The 20,817-nt window shown below is 46.2% G+C and overlaps 1 protein-coding gene and 1 non-coding gene across 2 annotated transcripts in view; one reads left to right on the top strand and one right to left on the bottom strand.

Moving 5' to 3' along the window:
• LOC126106100 (RAC serine/threonine-protein kinase) overlaps positions 1-20,817 on the bottom strand; it is a 715,375-nt gene that overhangs the window by 62,151 nt on the left and 632,407 nt on the right. The window lies entirely within an intron of this gene.
• Positions 3,206-3,280, top strand: Trnat-ugu (transfer RNA threonine (anticodon UGU)). The gene has a single exon. It is a non-coding gene; the product is annotated as a tRNA-Thr (tRNA).

The following is a 20,817-nucleotide window of genomic DNA, read 5'->3' as shown; positions in this document are numbered from 1 at the left end:
CCCATAGTGCTCAGAGCCATCTGAACCATTTTTGAACAGTCTAATGGGCATAGAGTATGGATTGAGAGTATACCGAAGAAAGACGAAGGTAATGAGAAGTAGTAGGAATGAGAACAGCGAGAAACTTAACATCAGGATTCACGGTCACGAAGTAGATGAAGTTAAGGAATTCTGCTACCAACAATGACATCAGAAGCAGACTAGCAATGGCAAAAAGGGCATTCTTGGCCAAGAGAAGTCTACGAACATCAAATATGGTCCTTAATTTGAGGAAGAGATTTCTGATAATGTACGTCTGGAGTACAGCGCCGTATGGTAGTGGAACATGATTCTCAGAAATCTCTTCTTCAAATTAAGGCCGATGAGGAATGAGGAGGTTCTGCGCAGAATCACAGAGGAAAGGAATATGTGGAAAAAACTGACAAGGAGAAGGGACAGGATGATAGGATATCTGTTACAACTCCCCCTTAATAATTTTCTTTGAGAAGCTGTTCCTGCGAATTATCACGGTTTTAGAAGTGCAACGCGTTTCTGTTTTAACAACTACGTTACAGCTTCGTAATTTTCACTTAGTGATACAGATTTTCTTATTGTATAAGTTCCAAGTGAGTTCGTGTATTCTTGTAGTTCTGCAGCTCTACCTTTGTTAGCTACTGGGGCAATATGTTGGTTGCATAATTTCTCGATGTCACTCGAGCTTGCTTGCTTACGATATTTTGTCGAATTTCGTGATAAAATTGTGAATCTTGAGCCTCTCTCTTCCACGAAATTTGGAGATGAATCTCCCGTTATTTCATGGAGTCACTCTAAACATTAGACTGCTTCTCGTCTGTTACTGGAGATGTTTGCAATGGTGCCAATAAATTCCAGACAGTAAAGGTTATTTTCCTTTTGGAGATTTCTGCCAAAATTTATACGTATAAATTTTTTTGGAACTTTGTTTTACGAAAAAAACAGCGATCTTCGTAATATTATAAATTATTTCAGTACAAACAATCGTAATCGCACCTCAGTTATTTATTTTTATTTTCAGATGACCGGTTTCTATCACTAAGAGATCATCTTCAGATCTTACATTTCCTGATAACCGTAGGAACCGTTGGCGCAGAGCAGGTCCATCTGTGAGGGCGTGGAGACGACTGCAGTACTCAGTGTGTCTATAGGTTTGAACCTGAAGATGGGTCACTACCCGTGAACCAATTTCTTGTAACTATGCTTCGTTTTGTAACTAAGAGAGGGTCTTATCTTCCTCTAATAATACCACAGAGGGTAAGAATTAGGTTTCTCGTATGTTATAGTAGCGATATCTACATCTTAAACAGTTAGGTGTGTTAACAAAATAGCTATATTCGTTACTTGAAAATAAATAAAACATCCAGCGCGATTGGATCTCTCAAATCACAACAAAAACCAAACAAGTGGAGAAGCGCTTTGGTTAACATAATTTCTCTGAACAGAAGAGCCAAATCTTCCATGCGACGGTCATTTTCAGACATTAACACCAGGCGTTTACAGCCAGAATAGCATCAGAGAATCGTCCCAGTTCAAAAATAAAAAATTCCACTCTGTCATTCGTTGTCAATAGTACATCATTTTACCAAGTCATTGTCCCTTCCGTCTTAAAAAATATCATGTAAACATTAGTAGTGTAATAAGATGTCTACGTTGGTTGAAGTATAGCCAACACGCACGCAACCTATCAACGCTGGACTGGCTCAAACAAATCTCTGTAGACAGACTGGCTCACCCGCCTGCCAGTACTTTCTTCCTCCATCCGAAGTCCGTCAGTACACGTCACCCTGCCGAACTCGGCAGAATGTAAATAAACAACTTAGGCAGGCAGTGCCTCGGGTGGGCGTCACTCTGAGCACACACCGCTTGGGCGACACGTCACCGCCAACTTCTCATAGCTGCTATCTCGTCACAGTGACACACACTCTAAAAATATACCATCTACCGCTTGTTTCCCATTATGAAGCCAATAACTGCTCACCTAAGGCATCGCTGCTGTTTGCGCTGCGACGTGGTCCACAGCCAATATACACTGCAGAAATACTGAGCCATGTCCATACTCCCGAAAGTGTTGCTACTACAGGATTTTGTGCACGAACTGAGCTGGTTCAAAATGGTTCAAATGGATCTGAGCAATATGGGACTTACATCTTAGGTCATCAGTCCCCTAGAACTTACAACTACTTAAACCTAACTAACCTAAAGACATCACACACATCCATGCCCGACGCAGGATTCGAACCTGCGACCGTAGCGGTCGCGCGGCTCCAGACTGTAGCGCCTAGAACCGCTCGGCCACTTGGGCCGGTCGAACTGAGCTCTCGATTATGTTCCATAAATGTTCGATGGGATTCATGGTGTGCGACCCGGCTGGCCAAAACATTCGCTCCAACTGTCCAGTACGTTCTTCAAACCAATCGTGAACAACTGCGATTCGGTGACATGGCGCATTGTCATCCACAAAAAATTCCATCGTTGCTTGGGAAAATTATGTCGTAGAATGGCTGCAAATGGTCTCAAAGTAGCTGAGCATCCAAAGGACCGCCACGCGGGATTAGCCGAGCGGTCGAGGCGCTGCAGTCATGGACTGTGCGGCTGGTCCCGGCGGAGGTTCGAGTCCTCCCTCGGGCATGGGTGTGTGTGTTTGTCCTTAGGGTAATTTAGGTTAAGCAGTGTGTAAGCTTAGGGACTGATGACCTTAGCAGTTAGGTCCCATAAGATTTTACAGACAATCCAATCAAAAATCCAAAGGACCCAACCAAACACAGCCCGCACCACTATGGATCCATCACCAGGTTGCACATTGCCTTATTGACAACTTGGGTCCACGACATCGTGTAGCCTGCACCACATTCGAACCCTACCATCAGCTCTTACCAAGTGTAATCGGGACTCATCTGACCAGGTCAGCGTTTTCCAATCGTCTAGTGCCCAGCCGATATGGTCACGAGCCCCGAAAGAACAGATACCATCTTCGTATAGTTACGGTTAACCGGCCATTGACCTTCTTCTTCTGTGCTGGGTGCACACGCATTGCCCGAACTCTTACAGTACTCGGTAAGATTGTCTGCCGCGAGTAATGAGTGTAATGGGCAGGGGCACTACGAATGTAGTGTGTGGACATTGAGTTGGAAATGTGGCTCTGACGGGGAGCGTGTAAGGGATAAATCCCTGTGGTCACACTATCCTCTGTGCCTTCGGTGGCTCAGATGGATAGAGCGTCTGCCGTGTAAGCAGGAGATCCCGGGTTCGAGTCCCGGTCGGGGCACAGATTTTTCACCTGTCCTCGTTGATTTATATCAATGCCTGTCGACAGCTTAGGGTCTTGATTTAATTATCACCTCAGGTGCTGTAGGCGATGTCGTGTTGTCTGCTACCAAAGCCCATTAACGCCAAATTTCGCCGTGCTGCCCTTACGGATACGCTCGTCGTACGTCCCACACTGGTTTCTGCCGTTATTTCACGCTGTCTGTTAGCACTGACAAATCTAAGCAAAAGCGTCTGTTCTCGGTCGTTATGTGGATGCCGTCGACAGCTGCGTTGTCCTGGGGGTGGGGGAGAGGAAATGCCTGAATGTGGTATTCTCGGCACTATTGACAAAGCAGATTGCGGAATATTGAGTTCCCAAACGATTTCCAAAAAATTCAAATGGCTCTGAGCACTATGAGACTGCCAGCCGGGGTGGCCGAGCGGTTCTAGGCGCTACAGTCTGGAACCGCGTAACCGCTACGGCCGCAGGTTCGAATCCTGCCTCTGGCATGAATGTGTGTGACGTCCTTAGGTTAGTTAGGTTTAAGTAGTTCTGCGTTCTAAGGGACTGATGACCTCAGATGTTAAGTCCCATAGTGCTCAGAGCCATCTGAACCATTTGAACTATGGGACTTAACATCTGAGGTCACCTGTCCCGTAGAACGTAGAACTACTTAAAACCTAACTAACCTAAGGACATCACACACATCCATGCCCGAGGCAGGATTCGAACCTGCGACCGTAACGGTCACGCGGTTCCAGACTGAAGCGCCTAGAACCGCTCGGCCACAACGGCCGGTAAACGATTTCCAGAATGTAATATCCCATGCGTCTAGCTCCAACTACCATTACGCGTTCAGAGTCTGTTAATACCCGTCGTGCGGCCATAATCACGTCGGAAACTATTTTAGATAAATCAAATCAGAACGCCGGCCGCGGTGGCCGAGCTGTTCTAGGCGCTTCAGTACGGAACCACGCGCTGCTACGGTCGCAGGTTCGAATCCTGCCTCGGGCATGGATGTGTGTGATGTCCTTAGGTTAGTTACGTTTACGTCCCATAGTCCTCAGAGCCATTTGAACAATCACCCGAGTACAAATGTCAGCATCGCCAATGCACTGCCCTTTCATACCTGCGTAGGCGACACTACCGCCATCTACATCTACATGGATACTCTGCAAATCATATTTAAGTGCCTGGCAGAGGGTTCATCGAACCACCTTCGCAAAACTCTATTATTCCAATCTAGTATAGCGCGCGGAAAGAATGAACACCTGTATCTTTCCGTACGAGCTCTGATTTCCCTTATTTTATCGTGGTGATCGTTCCTCCCTATTTAGGTCGGTGTCAACAAAATATTTTCGCGTTCGGAGGAGAAAGTTGATGATTGGAATTTCGTGAGAAGATTCCGGCGCAACGAACAACGCCTTTCTTTTAATGATGTCCAGCGCAAATCCTGTATCATTTCTGTGACACTCTCTCCTCTATTTCGCGATAATACAAAACCTGCTACCTTTCTTTGAACTTTTTCGATGTACTCCGTCAGTCCTACCTGGTAAGGAACCCACACCGCGCAGCAGTATTCTAAAAGAGGACGGACAAGCGTAGTGTAGACAGTCTCCTTAGTAGGACTGTTACATTTTCTAAATGTCCTGCCAACAAAACACAGTCTTTGGTTAGCCTTCCCCCACAACATTTTCTGGTTGTTCCTTCCAATTTCAGTTGTTCGTTATTGTCATACCCAGGTATTTAGTTGAATTTGCAGCTTTTAGATTAGACTGATTTATCCTGTAACCGAAGTTTAACGAGTTCCTTTTAGCACTCATGTGGATGGCATCACACTTTTCGTTATTTAGGGTCAACAGCCACTTTTCGCACCATTCAGATATATTTTATAAATCGTTTTGCAGTTTGTTGCCCGCATCTCGTGGTCGTGCGGTAGCGTTCTCGCTTCCCACGCCCAGGTTCCCGGCTTCGATTCCCGGCGGGGTCAGGGATTTTCTCTGCCTCGTGATGGCTGGGTGTTGTGTGGTGTCCTTAGGTTAGTTAGGTTTAAGTAGTTCTAAGTTCTAGGGGACTTATGACCACAGCAGTTGAGTCCCATAGTGCTCAGAGCCATTTTGCAGTTTGTTTTGGTATTCTGATGACTTTATTAGTCGATAAAAGAAAGCGTCATCTGCAAACAACAGAAAACGGCTGCTCAGATTGTTTCCAAAATCGTTTATATAGATAAGGAACAGCTAAGGGCCTATAACACTACCTTGGGGAACGGCAGAAATCACTTCTGTTTTACTCGATGACTTTCCGTCAATTACTATGAACTGTAACCTCTCTGACAGGAAATCATAAATCCAGTCACATAACTGAGACGATATTCCAGAAGCACGCAATTTCACTACGAGTCGCTTGTGCAGTACAGTGTCAAAAGCCTTCCGGAAATCCAGAAATACGGAATCGATCTGAAATCCCTTGTCAATAGCACTCACCACTTCAGGTGAATAGAGAGATAGTTGTGTTTCACAGGAACGATGTTTTCTAAACCCATGTTGGCTGTGTGTCAATAGACCGTTTTCTTCGAGGTAACTGATAATTTTCGAACACAATATATGGTCTAAAATCGCGTCGAGTGAACGGTTGTATATGATTGTTAAGTATGGAGCTAATGAATCAGCATACTCCGAAAGGAATCTAATTGGTATACAGTCTGGACCATAAGATTTGCTTTTATTAAGTGATTTAAGTTGCTTCACTACTCCGAGGATATTTACTTCTACGTTACTCATGTTGGCAGCTGTTCTCGATTCGAATTCTGGAATATTTACTTCGTCTTCTTTTGTGAAGGCATTTCGGAAGGCTACGTTTAGTAACTCTGCTTTGGCAGCACTGTCTTCGATAGTATCTCCATTGCTATCGTGCAGAGAAGGCACTGATTGTTTCTTGCCGTTAACATACTTCACGTATGACCAGAATCTCTTTATATGTGCACATCGCTAGCCAATGACTTTTGGTACCTCAGTGTACAGCTAGATTCAAAAAGGAAGAACACATTTCAGTTGTTTATTAGAGATAAACTATACAACACAGAAACACAATGCGCATGTCACTAGTTAGAGGAAAGTTCCAAGTTTTGACACGGCTGCCCTGTAGTTTGTTCGCAGCAAGTTGGCGACTACACCAAGAGACAAATCATTTTGTATGTTGGGATTTGCGGGAAGCCCACCCACTGCGCAACGTGTTTTCTACTGTCGATTCAGCAAGAAGCCGCCTCTGCACACGCACATTTATGACTGGCACAAATAATTTTATGGAAGCTGGTTGCATAAGCAAAGGGAAGAGTACTGGTCGGCAATCCATGTGTGATGAAAATGTCGAGTGTATGCGAGATGCGTTCACACGGAGCCCTCAAAAGTTCACAAGACAGCCAGGCCAGGAATTTCACCTTCCTCAAACAACGGTGTGGCGTCTTCTGGAGCAACGCCGGCGTATGTAGCCTTACAAGCCGCAGTAGTGAGCAACTGCGTCCCGCCGACCATAACAGAAGGTACGAATTCTGCATTTCCACGCTCAAGGACATGGGAGAGGACACTTTTCCCAAACGACTTACACTATTGGCCATCAAAATTGCTACACCACGAAGATGACGTGCTACAGATGCGAAATTTAACCGACAGGAAGAAGATGCTGTGATATGTAAATGATTCGCTTTTCAGAGCATTCACACAAGGTTGGCGCCGGTGGCGACACCTACAACGTGCTGACACCAGGAAAGTTTCCAACCGATTCCTCATACACAAACAGCAGTTGACCGGCGTTGCCTTGTGAAACGTTGTTGTCATGCCTCGTGTAAGGAGGAGAAACGCGTACCATCACGTTTACGACATTGATAAAGGTCGGATTGTAGCCTATCGCGATGGCGATTTATCGTATCGCGTCATTGCTGCTCGCGTCGGTCGAGATCCAATGACTGTTAGCAGACGAGATCCAATGACTGTTAGCAGAATATGGAATCGGTGGGTTCAGGAGGGTAATACGGAACACCGTGCTGGATCCCAACGCCCTCGTATCACTAGCAGTCGAGATGACAGGCATCTTATACGCGTGGCTGTAACGGATCGTGCAGCCACGTCTCGATCACTGAGTCAACAGATGGGGACGTTTGCAATACGACAACCATCTCCACGAACAGTCCGACGACGTTTCCAGCAGCACGGACTATCAGCTGGGAGACCATGACTGCGGTTACCCTTGACGCTACATCACAGACAGGAGCGCCTGCGATAGTGTACTCGACGACGAACCTGGGTGCACGAATGGCAAAACGTCATTTTTTCGGGTGAATCCAGGTTTTGTTTACAGCATCATGATGGTCGCATCCGTGTTTGGCGACATCGCGGTGAACGCACACTGGAAGCGTGTATTCGTCATCGCCATACTGGCGTATCACCCGGCGTGATGGTATGGGATGACAATGGTTACACTTCGCGGTCACCGCTTGTTCGCATTGACGGCACTCTGAACAGTGGACGTTACATTTCAGATGTGTTACGACCCGTGGCTCTACCCTTCATTCGATCCCAGCGAAACCCTACATTTCAGCAGGATAATGCACGACTGCATGTTGCAGGTCCTGTACGGGCCTTTCTGGATACAGAAAATGTTCGACTGCTGCCCTGGCCAGCACATTCTCCAGATCTCTCACCAATTGAAAACGTCCGGTCAATGGTGGCCGAGCAACTGGCTCGTCACAATACGCCAGTCACTACTCTTGATGAACTGTGGTATCGTGTTGAAGCTGCATGGGCAGCTGTACCTCTACACGCCATCCTAGCTCTGTTTGACTCAATGCCCAGGCGTATCAAGACCGTTATTACGGCCCGAGGTGGTTGTCCTGGGTACTGGTTTCTCAGGATCTATGCACCCAAATTGCGTGAAAATGTAATCACATGTCAGTTCTAGTATGATATATTTGTCCAATGAATACCCGTTTATCATCTGCATTTCTTCTTGGTGTAGCAATTTTAATGGCCAGTAGTGTATCTCTTCGGACGAATCAACTTTTCATCCACTGTGTAAAGTAAACCGACGCAATGGAAGCATTTGAGGGTCACAAAATGTTGGCGTCTTCGCGCTGACTCACCAAAACTGAATGTGCTTTGTCTTGTTTCTCTTCACAGTTTATACTTTTTTTTATGCATGGCGGCGCCCTGCCCCACGCTCACCTTTAGGTGCGGCGTTATCTTAACACCACCATCCCACAAAGTTGGATTGGATGAGGTGGACAACAAAATCTTATTCAAGACTTAAAGGAATTACATGGGTATTGGTTTAAATCAATGGGGAAGGTTGGAAATTTGTGCTGGGCTGGGATTCGAACCCGGGTCTGACCACAACACCATGTGGACACATTGGTCACCACAGCCACGCCTACCCCAGCACGCCTCCCGTCTGACATAAATTCTCGATTTATACCAAACTCTACTTAATGTACGAGGGTAATCCCAAAAGTAAGGTCTCCTATTTTTTATGAGTACATAGACCAGTTTGTTTTTACAATGGTTTACATCAATTTACAGCTTGAACAATTAGCTATTTTTCGACATAATCACAATTTCTGTTGATGCACTTTTGTAGACGCTACGGCAGTTTTTGTATGCCCATGTCATACCATCTAGCCGCCATGCCGTTCAGAAAGTTATGAACCTCTTCTTTCACCTCGTCGTCGGAGCTGAATCGCTGGGACCAGAATTAACGCTGACAGGTACTGTGGCACTCTGAAACAACTAAGACGGCCAATTCAGAACCGGAGAAGAGGAATGTTGAGCAAGGGTGTACACATTCTCCATGACAACGCTCGCTCACACTTGGCTCGGCAAACCGTTGCTCTCCTGCAACACTTTCAGTGGAACACAATCACCCACCCACCCTATAGTCCTGACTTAGCGCCCAGTGACTTTCACCCGTTTCCTAGATTAAAAGAACATTTGGCCGGAAAGCGATTCAGCTCCGACGACGAGGTGAAAGAAGAGGTTCATAACTTGCTCTCGTAGTAGAATTGTTGACGCCATCGATTCAATAAACAGAGACCCGTTGATCTGTGTGTGGAATTAAATGGACTACCAATTTCGTATTTCTCGAGCAACGGATGCTGGTCACATTGAGTGTAAGGTATAGTGTCTGTCTAAACATAAAACTTCGAACCGTCATATGTCCAGAAGATGCACATTATGTTTCTGTCTTTCACAATTGTAATAAACTGAAATCACTCTTTCCTTTTGAATCAACCTGTTTTTTTTTTTCTTTATTTTTCGAATGGCAGTAGTATCTACGCACTGCCTACCGTAACCAGGATTAGAACATGCTTTTATTCTGTCTTTTTTTGCTACTGCGCAGTTACGCCTGTGAAGTCATTTTCAAGTGTCTGACCGGCCGGAGTGGCTGAGCGGTTCTAGGCGCTACAGTCTGGAACCGCGCGACCGCTATGGTCGCAGGTTCGAATCCTGCCTCGGGCATGGATGTGTGTGATGTCCTTAGGTTAGTTAGGTTTAAGTAGTTCTAAGTTCTAGGGGACTGATGACCTCAGAAGTTAAGTTCCATAGTGCTCAGAGGCATTTTCAAGTGTCTGCCAAAAACAAAAACAAAGAAACAGGCACCACGAAGTGGAGACGGAAACGAAAGGAAACTTGAAGGGTTGATAGTGTATGTGATGTTACCTCAGTGGTTACAAAAATCGAGTAAAATTTTTACTTAGTCGACAGTATGGATCTACTTACCACTGCATTCTATCGGGGGCGAATGCGCTCGGCTAACAAATAGTAGAAAATGAGTGTGTAAAGACAACAGCAAAAAAAAAGCGGTTTAACTGGACACAAACAAGGAAACAAAATGGTTCAAATGGCTCTGAGCACTATGGGACTTAACATCTGAGGTCATCAGTCCCCTAGAACTTAGAACTACTTAAACCTAAGTACATCACACACATCCATGCCCGAGGCAGGATTCGAACCTGCGACCGTTGCGGTCGCGCGGTTCCAGACTGAAACGCCTAGAACCGCTCGGCCACAACGGCCGGCAAATAAGGAAACAAGCTGTAGATTGTGTATCAGAGTTGAAGTTAATAGCACGGACAACTAATAGCTTAATTTGAGAAAGAAAATGAAGATGAAGGTATAAACCCACTGAAGATGGCACAAAAAGTGCTGAAACGTGTCTAGGTGACCATAAAACAATGTCTTGAATAACGCGGCATTTGTCTCTGTTTAGCTTCTTCTGTAGCACCACATTTCAAAAGCTTCTATTCTCTTCTTGTCTGAACTGCTTATCATCCACATTTCACCTCCGCACAAGGTTACATCCCAGACAAATACAGGGTGTTAAAAAGGTACGGCCAAACTTTCAGGAAACATTCCTCACACACAAAGAAAGAAAATATGTTATGTGGACATGTGTCCGGGAATGCTTACTTTCCATGTTGGAGCTCATTTTATTTCTTCTCTTCAAATCACATTAATCACGGAAACACAGCAACAGAACGTACCAGCGTGACTTCAAACACTTTGTTACAGGAAATGTTCAAAATGTCCTCCGTTAGCGAGGATACATGCATCCACCCTCCGTCGCATGGAATCCCTGATGCGCTGATGCAGCCCTGGAGAATGGCGTAATGTATCACAGCCGTCCACAATACGAGCACGAAGATTCTCTGCATTTGGTACCGAGGTTGCGTAGACAAGAGCTTTCAAATGCCCCCATAAATGAAAGTCAAGAGGGTTGAGGTCAGGAGAGCGTGGAGGCCACGGAATTGGTCCGCCTCTACCAATCCATCGGTCACCGAATCTGTGGCTGAGAAGCGTACGAACACTTCGACTGAAATGTGCAGGAGGTCCATCGCGCATGAAGCACATGTTGTGTCGTACTTGTAAAGGCATATGTTCTAGCAGCACAGGTAGAGTATCCCGCATGAAATCATGATAACGTGCTCCATTGAGCGTAGGTAGACAAAACTAAAATGAGCTCTAACATGAAAATTAAGCGTTTCCGGACACATATCCACATAACATCTTTTCTTTATTTGTGTGTGAGGAATGTTTCCTGAAAGTTTGGCCGTACCTTTTTGTAGCACCCTGTATAAGGAGCGTTCAATAAGCAATGCAACACTTTCTTCTGACAGCAGGTTGACCTTATCCAGGATGCCAATTGACCCTATTGTTCCCCACTCTTTTGGCTACACGCCACCTTATTGGGGGCTTTTATGGACGCATGGTACCACTCTACTGGTCGACTTCGGAGCCATCGTCGTATAGAGCATCAATAACCTCTCCATCGTCCACGTACTGTTCCCCACGGATCCGCAGAGACAATCCTTCGTTGCTCTTTACGGTCTCCTGGTGACGAGAAACCCAAAGCACGAGCGTGCCAGCACTACCAACAGAGACGTCCAGTTGTGCAGTGAGATGTTTGTGTCGATCACCTGGAATGAGAGTGTCCCCACGTTCCGACATACCAGGAGTCGCAGCTGTTCGCGGCCGCCCGGCACGCAGGAGACTGGACAGGCTTCCACGACCTTGTTGCGATGATGGCAGACGCCTCGCCCAACGACTCGCCGTGCTTTTGTTCACTGTCAGGCCTCCGTAGACATTGTGCAAGTGCCTACGAATATTTACGATCTGTTCTTAATATACAGGGTTATTACAAATGACTGAAGCGATTTCACAGCTCTACAATAATTTTATTATTTGAGATATTTTCACAATGCTTTGCACACATATACAAAAACTCAAAAAGTTTTTTTAGGCATTCACAAATGTTCGATATGTGCCTCTTTAGTGATTCGGCAGACATCAAGCCGATAGTCAAGTTTCTCCCACACTCGGCGCAGCACGTCCCCATCAATGAGTTCGAAAGCGTCGTTGATGCGAGCTCGCAGTTCTGGCACGTTTCTTGGTAGAGGAGGTTTAAACACTGAATCTTTCACATAACCACACAGAAAGAAATCGCATGGGGTTAAGTCGGGAGAGCGTGGAGGCCATGACATGAATTGCTGATCATGATCTCCACCACGACCGATCCATCGGTTTTCCAATCTCCTGTTTAAGAAATGCCGAACATCATGATGGAAGTGCGGTGGAGCACCATCCTGTCGAAAGATGAAGTCGGCGCTGTCGGTCTCCAGTTGTGGCATGAGCCAATTTTCCAGCATGTCCAGATACACGTGTCCTGTAACGTTTTTTTCACAGAAGAAAAAGGGGCCGTAAACTTTAAACCGTGAGATTGCACAAAACACATTAACTTTTGGTGAATTGAGAATTTGCTATACGAATGCGTGAGGATTCTCTACCGCCCAGATTCGCACATTCTGTCTGTTCACTTCACCATTAAGAAAAAATGTTGCTTCATCACTGAAAACAAGTTTCGCACTGAACGCATCCTCTTCCATGAGCTGTTGCAACCGCGCCGAAAATTCAAAGCGTTTGACTTTGTCATCGGGTGTCAGGGCTTGTAGCAATTGTAAACGGTAAGGCTTCTGCTTTAGCCTTTTCCGTAAGATTTTCCAAACCGTCGGCTGTGGTACGTTTAGCTCCCTGCTTGCTTTATTCGTCGACTTCCGCGGGCTACGCGTGAAACTAGCCCGCACGCGTTCACCATTTCTTCGCTCACTGCAGGCCGACCCGTTGATTTCCCCTTACAGAGGCATCCAGAAGCTTTAAACTGCGCATACCATCGCCGAATGGAGTTAGCAGTTGGTGGATCTTTGTTGAACTTCGTCCTGAAGTGTCGTTGCACTGTTAAGACTGACTGATGTGAGTGCATTTCAAGCACGACATACGCTTTCTCGGCTCCTGTCGGCACTTTGTCCCACTGCGCTCTCGAGAGCTCTGGCGGCAGAAACCGGAAGTGAGGCTTCAGCCGAACAAAACTTTATGAGTTTTTCTACGTATCTGTAGTGTGTCGTGACCATATGTCAATGAATGGTGCTACAGTGAATTTATGAAATCGCTTCAATCATTTGTAATAGCCCTGTATATTAATGACTTGCCATTCTATATTCATGAAGATGCAAAGCCGGTACTGATACATGTATAGCTATCACGCCCAAAAGACAAGAATTAACTGATGAAATTGTAAACGATGTTTTTCAGAAAATCGTTAAGTGGTTCTCTGCAAATGGGCTCTCATTAAACTTTGACAAAACACAGTATATACAGTTCCACACAGTAAACGGAATGACACCATTAATAAATATAGACTTCGATCAGAAATCGGTAGCTAAGGTAGAATATTCAAAATTTCTAGGTGCATGCATTGATGACTGGGTTGAACTGAAGATCTGCTGAAACGTTTGACTTCAGCTACTTATCCGATTAGGGTCCTTGCAAATTACGGCGATATACATTTCAGTAAATTAGCTTACCACCCCTATTTTCATTCTCTGCTATCGTATGACATCATATTCTGGGGTAACTTATCATTGAGTAAAAGAGTGTTCATTGCACAAAAGCGTGTAATCAGAATAATTTCTGGAGCTCATCCAAGATCATCCTGCAGACACTTATTTAAAGAGCTAGACATCTTCGCTGTAGCCTCACAATGTATATATTCACTTACGAAATTTGTTATTAAGAATCCGAACGAATTGAAAAGTAATAGCAGTGCACATGGGTACAACACTAGGAGAAAGGATGGTCTTCACTACTCAAGGTTAAATCTAATTTTGGCTCACAAGAGGGTTAATTATGCTGCCACAAGTCTTTGGTCACTTACCTAATAGCATCAAAAGTCTGACTAATAGCCATATAACATTTAAAAAGAAATTAACAGAATTCCTGAATGGCAACTCCTTCTACTCATTAGATGAATTTTTGGATATAGTAAGTGGGTAACTACCCCACCCCCACCCAAAAAGAAGTGTCATGTAATATCTTGTATAGATACCTTTTATTAACCTGACACGTTCCACATCATTACGACGTGTCGTATTCATGATCTATGGAACGAGTACTAATCTAATCTACTTTTCTGCCAAAAGGAAGTCAATGACTGCTCTCCGCTTGGACTGCAGCCCCGTTTGAGGCGTCATTTTGAAGACTACGTGGTCCGCCGCCCTCTGTCGCAACTGAAGCAGGAATATTCCTCGATGTCCCCCAAAACAAATTCCGGACTTTTCAACCACCACAAAAAATTCCGGATTTTTTCAACCCAGACTGGCCAAGAAAAAAAAGGTGGTACTTTACTTACAGAATGATACTAGCATTTAAAATTTATATTTGATGTGGGGCCGTACAGAGCTGGTGGCTAGATAGGCAGCTGCTAAGTGGTCAAGCACGGGCGGGGGGGGGGGGGGGGGGGGGCACTATTGCAGAGCAGATATAGGGCCCATGCGATACCGAGATATGGCTGCCCGAATCATCACCGAACCCCCGGCATCTTTCACTCTTGGGACGTAAACTTGCCCAGAAGTTGGAAACAGTGTTGTTGTTGTTGTAGTCACAGTGGTGGTGTTGTTGTTGTCTTCAGTCCTGAGACTGGTTTGATGCAGCTCTACATGCTACTCTATCCTGTGCATGCTTCTTCATCTCCCAGTACGTACTGCTGCCTACATCCTTCTGAATCTGCTTAGTGTATTCATCTCTTGGTCCCCCTCTACGATTTTTACCCTCCACGCTGCCCTCCAATACTAAACTGGTGATCCCTCGAAGTCTCAGAACATGTCCTACCAACCGATCCCTTCTTCTAGTCAAGTTGTGCCACAAACTCCTCTTCTCCCCAATCCTATTCAGTACCTTCTCATTAGTTATGTGATCTACCAATCTAATCTTCAACATTCTTCTGTAGCACCACATTTCGAAAGCTTCTATTCTCTTCTTGTCCAAACTACACTCCTGGAAATGGAAAAAAGAACACATTGACACCGGTGTGTCAGATCCACCATACTTGCTCCGGACACTGCGAGAGGGCTGTACAAGCAATGATCACACGCACGGCACAGCGGACACACCAGGAACCGCGGTGTTGGCCGTCGAATGGCGCTAGCTGCGCAGCATTTGTGCACCGCCGCCGTCAGTGTCAGCCAGTTTCCCGTGGCATACGGAGCTCCATCGCAGTCTTTAACACTGGTAGCATGCCGCGACAGCGTGGACGTGAACCGTATGTGCAGTTGACGGACGAGGGCGTATAGTGGGCATGCGGGAGGCCGGGTGGACGTACCGCCGAATTGCTCAACACGTGGGGCGTGAGGTCTCCACAGTACATCGATGTTGTCGCCAGTGGTCGGCGGAAGGTGCACGTGCCCGTCGACCTGGGACCGGACCGCAGCGACGCACGGATGCACGCCAAGACCATTGGATCCTATGCAGTGCCGTAGGGGACCGCAGCGCCACTTCCCGGCAAATTAGGGACACTGTTGCTCCTGGGGTATCGGAGAGGACCATTCGCAACCGTCTCCATGAAGCTGGGCTACAGTCCCGCACACCGTTAGGCCGTCTTCCGCTCACGCCCCAACATCGTGCAGCCCGCCTCCAGTGGTGTCGCGACAGGCGTGAATGGAGACGTGTCGTCTTCAGCGATGAGAGTCGCTTCTGCCTTGGTGCCAATGATGGTCGTAAGCGTGTTTGGCGCCGTGCAGGTGAGCGCCACAATCAGGACTGCATACGACCGAGGCACACAGGGCCAACACCCGGCATCATGGTGTGGGGAGCGATCTCCTACACTGGCCGTACACCACTGGTGATCGTCGAGGGGACACTGAATAGTGCACGGTACATCCAAACCGTCATCGAACCCATCGTTCTACCATTCCTAGACCGGCAAGGGAACTTGCTGTTCCAACAGGACAATGCACGTCCGCATGTATCCCGTGCCACCCAACGTGCTCTAGAAGGTGTAAGTCAACTACCCTGGCCAGCAAGATCTCCGGATCTGTCCCCTATTGAGCATGTTTGGGACTGGATGAAGCGTCGTCTCACGCGGTCTGCACGTCCAGCACGAACGCTGGTCCAACTGAGGCGCCAGGTGGAAATGGCATGGCAAGCCGTTCCACAGGACTACATCCAGCATCTCTACGATCGTCTCCAGGGGAGAATAGCAGCCTGCATTGCTGCGAAAGGTGGGTATACACTGTACTAGTGCCGACATTGTGCATGCTCTGTTGCCTGTGTCTATGTGCCTGTGGTTCTGTCAGTGTGATCATGTGATGTATCTGACCCCAGGAATGTGTCAATAAAGTTTCCCCTTCCTGGGACAATGAATTCACGGTGTTCTTATTTCAATTTCCAGGAGTGTATTTATCGTCCATGTTTCACTTCCATACATGGCTACAAGGAAACAAGAATGAGATTGTCACTCTGAATCGGAGTGTGCGCTGATAGTAAACTTCCTGGCAGATTAAAACTGTGTGCCGGACCGAGATTCGAACTCGGGACCTTTGCCTTTCGCGGGCAAGTGCTCTGCGTCCCGAGTTCGAGTCTCGGTCCGGCACACAGTTTTAATCTGGCAGGAAGTTTCAGAATGAAACAAGACTCATACGAGCGAACGACTTTCTTCCATTGCTCCACGGTCCGGATTTTGTGGCTCCGTTTTCCTACTACAGGCGTTAGCATCAGTGACGAGTGGTTTTGGGACTGAGGCGCCTTGCAATACTCTGCTTACGGAGCTCCCTTCGTGGAGTCTTGGTGCTGACGGTTCGCGTGTGCGGCATTTAGCAGTGACTTTTGCAGCTGTTGTCCTCTCTATGTTTCGTCGCACTTCTCTTCAATAACCGTCTGTCACGACCAATTAACACACACACTTTGTCAGCGTTGTAACAGAGCGTAAGATGCATTTCCGTTTTCCTCGCATGCAGTATGAATCTTCGGTAGCGTGTCTTGAATCACCAGCATTTCGTCTACCTTGGTTACGGAAGCACCCACCGTGTATTATTACTTCAAATTTGATCCTATTTTGTATGAAATAACTCTGTAAACGATGTACTTTACTTTAAATTTACGCATTCACATGAGTGTATCAACTCCTGAAAAATTTCATACCTAATCGCTGGACTAATTTCATTCGTCTGATACTTTTGCGCTCCGTATGTTGTGTTATATCTTGTGAGTTTAATCTTTCGTTGTCTAGCTCTCGTAAGATAAGGACGCCATTCTGCTGTGCTCATTGTAAAGTTTACTATGATAATTAGGTTTTCTCAATATACACACATTAAAAAAAGTTTTCCATCACCCCGGTTCCCAAAACTCCTGAAGATAGACGTTGACTATGGATACTGTATCACAGACACAGTCCCTTTGACTGTTCAGAGATGTCACTAAACCCGCGCAAAGATGTAAACAACCTTGCATGAGCAGCGCCTATAGGCGGAGGGGGTCAGACGGCCGATCAGTTAACAGACGTATACGGCTCGCGTTGTCTGTAGTTCAACCATGCCTAGATGGTCAATACCGCGGTTCGATCGCGTCCGCACTGTTACTTTGTGCCACGAAGAGCTCTCAACAATGGAAGTGTCCAGGTGTCTTACAGTGAACCAATGCGATGTTGTTCGGACGAGGAGGACATACAGAGACACAGGAACTGTCGATGACGTGCCTCGCTCAGGCCGCCCAAGGTCTACTACTGCAGTGGATGATGGCTACCTAAGGATAATGGCTCGGAGTAACCCTGACAGCAACGCCACCATGTTGTATAATGCTTTTCGTGCAGCCACAGGACGTCGTGTTACGACTCAAACTGTGCGCAATAGGCTCCATGATGCGCAACTTCACTCCCGACGTCCATGGCGAGGTCCATCTTTGCAAAAACGACACCATGCAGCGCGGTACAGATGGGCCCAACAACATGCCGATTGGACCGCACAGAATTGGCATCACGTTCTCTTCACCGATGAGTGTCGCATATTCCTTCAACCAGACAATCGTCGGAGACGTGTTTGGAGGAAACCCGGTCACGCTGAACGCCTCAGACACACTATCCACCGAGGGTGGAGGTTCCCTGCTGTTTTGGGGTGGCATTATGTGGGACCGACGTACGAAGCTGGTGGTCACGGAAGGCGCCGTAACGACTGTACGATACGTGAATGCCATCCTCCGATCGATAGTGCAACCATATTGGCAGGATATTGGCGAGGAATTCGTCTTCGTGGACGACAATTCGCGCCCCCATCGTGTACATCTTGTGAATGACTTCATTCAGAATAACGACATCGCTCGACTAGAGTGGCCAGCATATTCTCCAGACATCAAAGATGCCTGGGATAGATTGAAAAGGGCTGTTTATGGACGACGTCACGCACGACCCACTCTGAGGGATCTACGCCGAATCGCCGTTGAGGAGTGGGACAATCTGGATCAAATGCTCAAATGTTCAAATGTGTGTGAAATCTTATGAGACTTAACTGCTAAGGTCATCAGTCCCTAAGCTTACACATTACTTAAATTAAATTATCCTAAGGACAAACACACACACACCCACGCCCGAGGGAGGACTCGAACCTCCGCCGGACCAGGCGCACAGTCCGTGACTGCAGCGCCACAGACCGCTCTCGGCCAATCCCGCGCGGCCAATCTGGACCAACAGTGCCTTGATGAACTTGTGGATAGTATGCCACGACGAATACAGGCATGCATCAATGCAAGAGGACGTGCTGCTGGGTATTAGAGGTACCAGTGTGTACAGCAATCTGGACCACCACCTCTGAAGGTCTCGCTGTATGGTTGTGCAAAATGAGCAGTAAAAAGGGCGGAATTGATGTTTATGTTGATCTCTATTCCAATTTTCTGTACAGGTTCCGGAACTCTCGGAATCGAGGTGACGCAAAACTTTTTGTGATGTGTGTAGTATGAAGTTACAGTTCTCCCGCCTTTTAATTCTATCAAACACCATATCACTTTTATATGATTTTTAATCTGTATGATGTGTTTTCTGAGGACCGCGGCTGGAACAGATGCGTCGACGGAAGATGGTTAGTGGACGTTAGTGACCGAACACTTCTCATGTTCAGTCATTACTTTTCATTGCAGTGAAAGGAACGAAAGAGGTGCTTTCTTCAACCAGCGCTTAAAGAGGTGACAATGTTACGGTTACTGCTTGTTGCAACGCAGCAAGTTTACCACCACTTGTTATCTCGAAGGGCCTAAGACACTGGTCGGAGCTGACAGTTCACTTTCCCAGTGGGTTCATTTCACGCCTGACTGAAAGTGGCTGGATAAATGAGGAAATATTCTTGCAACAACTCTAACTTCTTGGATGTCAACTGCGTCAGTTTACTTTTCTGCAAGTGGATTTTCCTGATGGGGATTTACCCATTTAACCCAAATTCGATTGAGGATTACTAGTTTGCTCCTTCTGAAGCCCTAAGAGCAAACACAGAAAAGAGTGTAACAATCGGTAATTCGTTAACAGCTATCCTAGAAGAATCCACTCGGGATATCCTTCCTTCTCCACAAAAGATATCGTGAAAGAAAGATCTCCAGAGATATACCAAACGCTCGTCACACAACATCTCCAGAGACCATTGCTGTAGTGAGGGCAAAGAAATAGAGTGACCTACCGATGCATGAAGTAGCAAAAAAGAAAGCTTCTGAATCTAATGGTGACGGAAAAAGTAGTGCCAGTAATAGTAAGAGAGCTAATGATGGCCTATCCAAGAAGACAGCAAACAAAAGAAAAGTTGTATACACCGATTCAGATTGCAGTGTCAACACTCCTGTGCCCCTAAATGATTCACGTAAATATGGATTCTGCCAGAAGAAATAAGCACGTGTTGCAGATGATCAAAAAACGTGAATGAATGCAATGCCAAAAGTGTACCACCTGGCATCAAGAATACCGCGCCGGTGCAGGATGCTGTATTCAATTTTTCTGACGACTCTCCAGGTGACTTACGAGAGCAGAAACATTTCACAAAAACTACTTTCAATTAATGTGAAATCAGCATTGCAGTTATTATTGTATTATAGGGGTAATGAGTGTTAAATAGAAATTAGCGTATTTTCAGCTAACCTTCCATGTAATTTAGCTGTGTATCTGTCCATAATTTATCTTAATCAAATAGCCCCGGCCACTATTCGAATAGCGCCGCTAGATTCCACTTTTGTCCGGTCGGGAGGGTAAATCGAATAACAGCGTAACATAAAATGTTTGACAACCCTGTACAACCACCTTTCATCAGTAGGATAGAAGTAAAACTACATGCCTAAAACGAAAATTTAGTTAATAATCTCCAAAAAAAAAAAAATTGATATACACTGAAGCGCCAAAGAAACTGGTATAGGCATGCGTATTCAAATACAGAGATATGTAAACAGGCAGAAGACGGCGCTGCGGTCGGCAACGCCGGTGTAAGACAACAAGTCTCTGGCGCAGTTGTTAGACCGGTTGCTGCTGCTACGATTGCAGGATATCAACACTGAGTGAGTTTGAACATGGTATTATAGTCGGCGCATGAGCGATGGGACACGGCATCTCCTACGTAGCGATGAAGTGAGGATTTTCCTGTACGACCATTTCAAGAGTGTATCGTAAATATCAGGACTGCAGTAAAACATCAAATCCCCGACATCGCTGCGGTCGGAAAA

Source organism: Schistocerca cancellata, chromosome 10, assembly GCF_023864275.1.
Source record: "Schistocerca cancellata isolate TAMUIC-IGC-003103 chromosome 10, iqSchCanc2.1, whole genome shotgun sequence".
In the NCBI taxonomy this organism is placed as follows: domain Eukaryota; kingdom Metazoa; phylum Arthropoda; class Insecta; order Orthoptera; family Acrididae; genus Schistocerca; species Schistocerca cancellata.
This window is presented reverse-complemented; position numbering and strand designations above follow the sequence as displayed.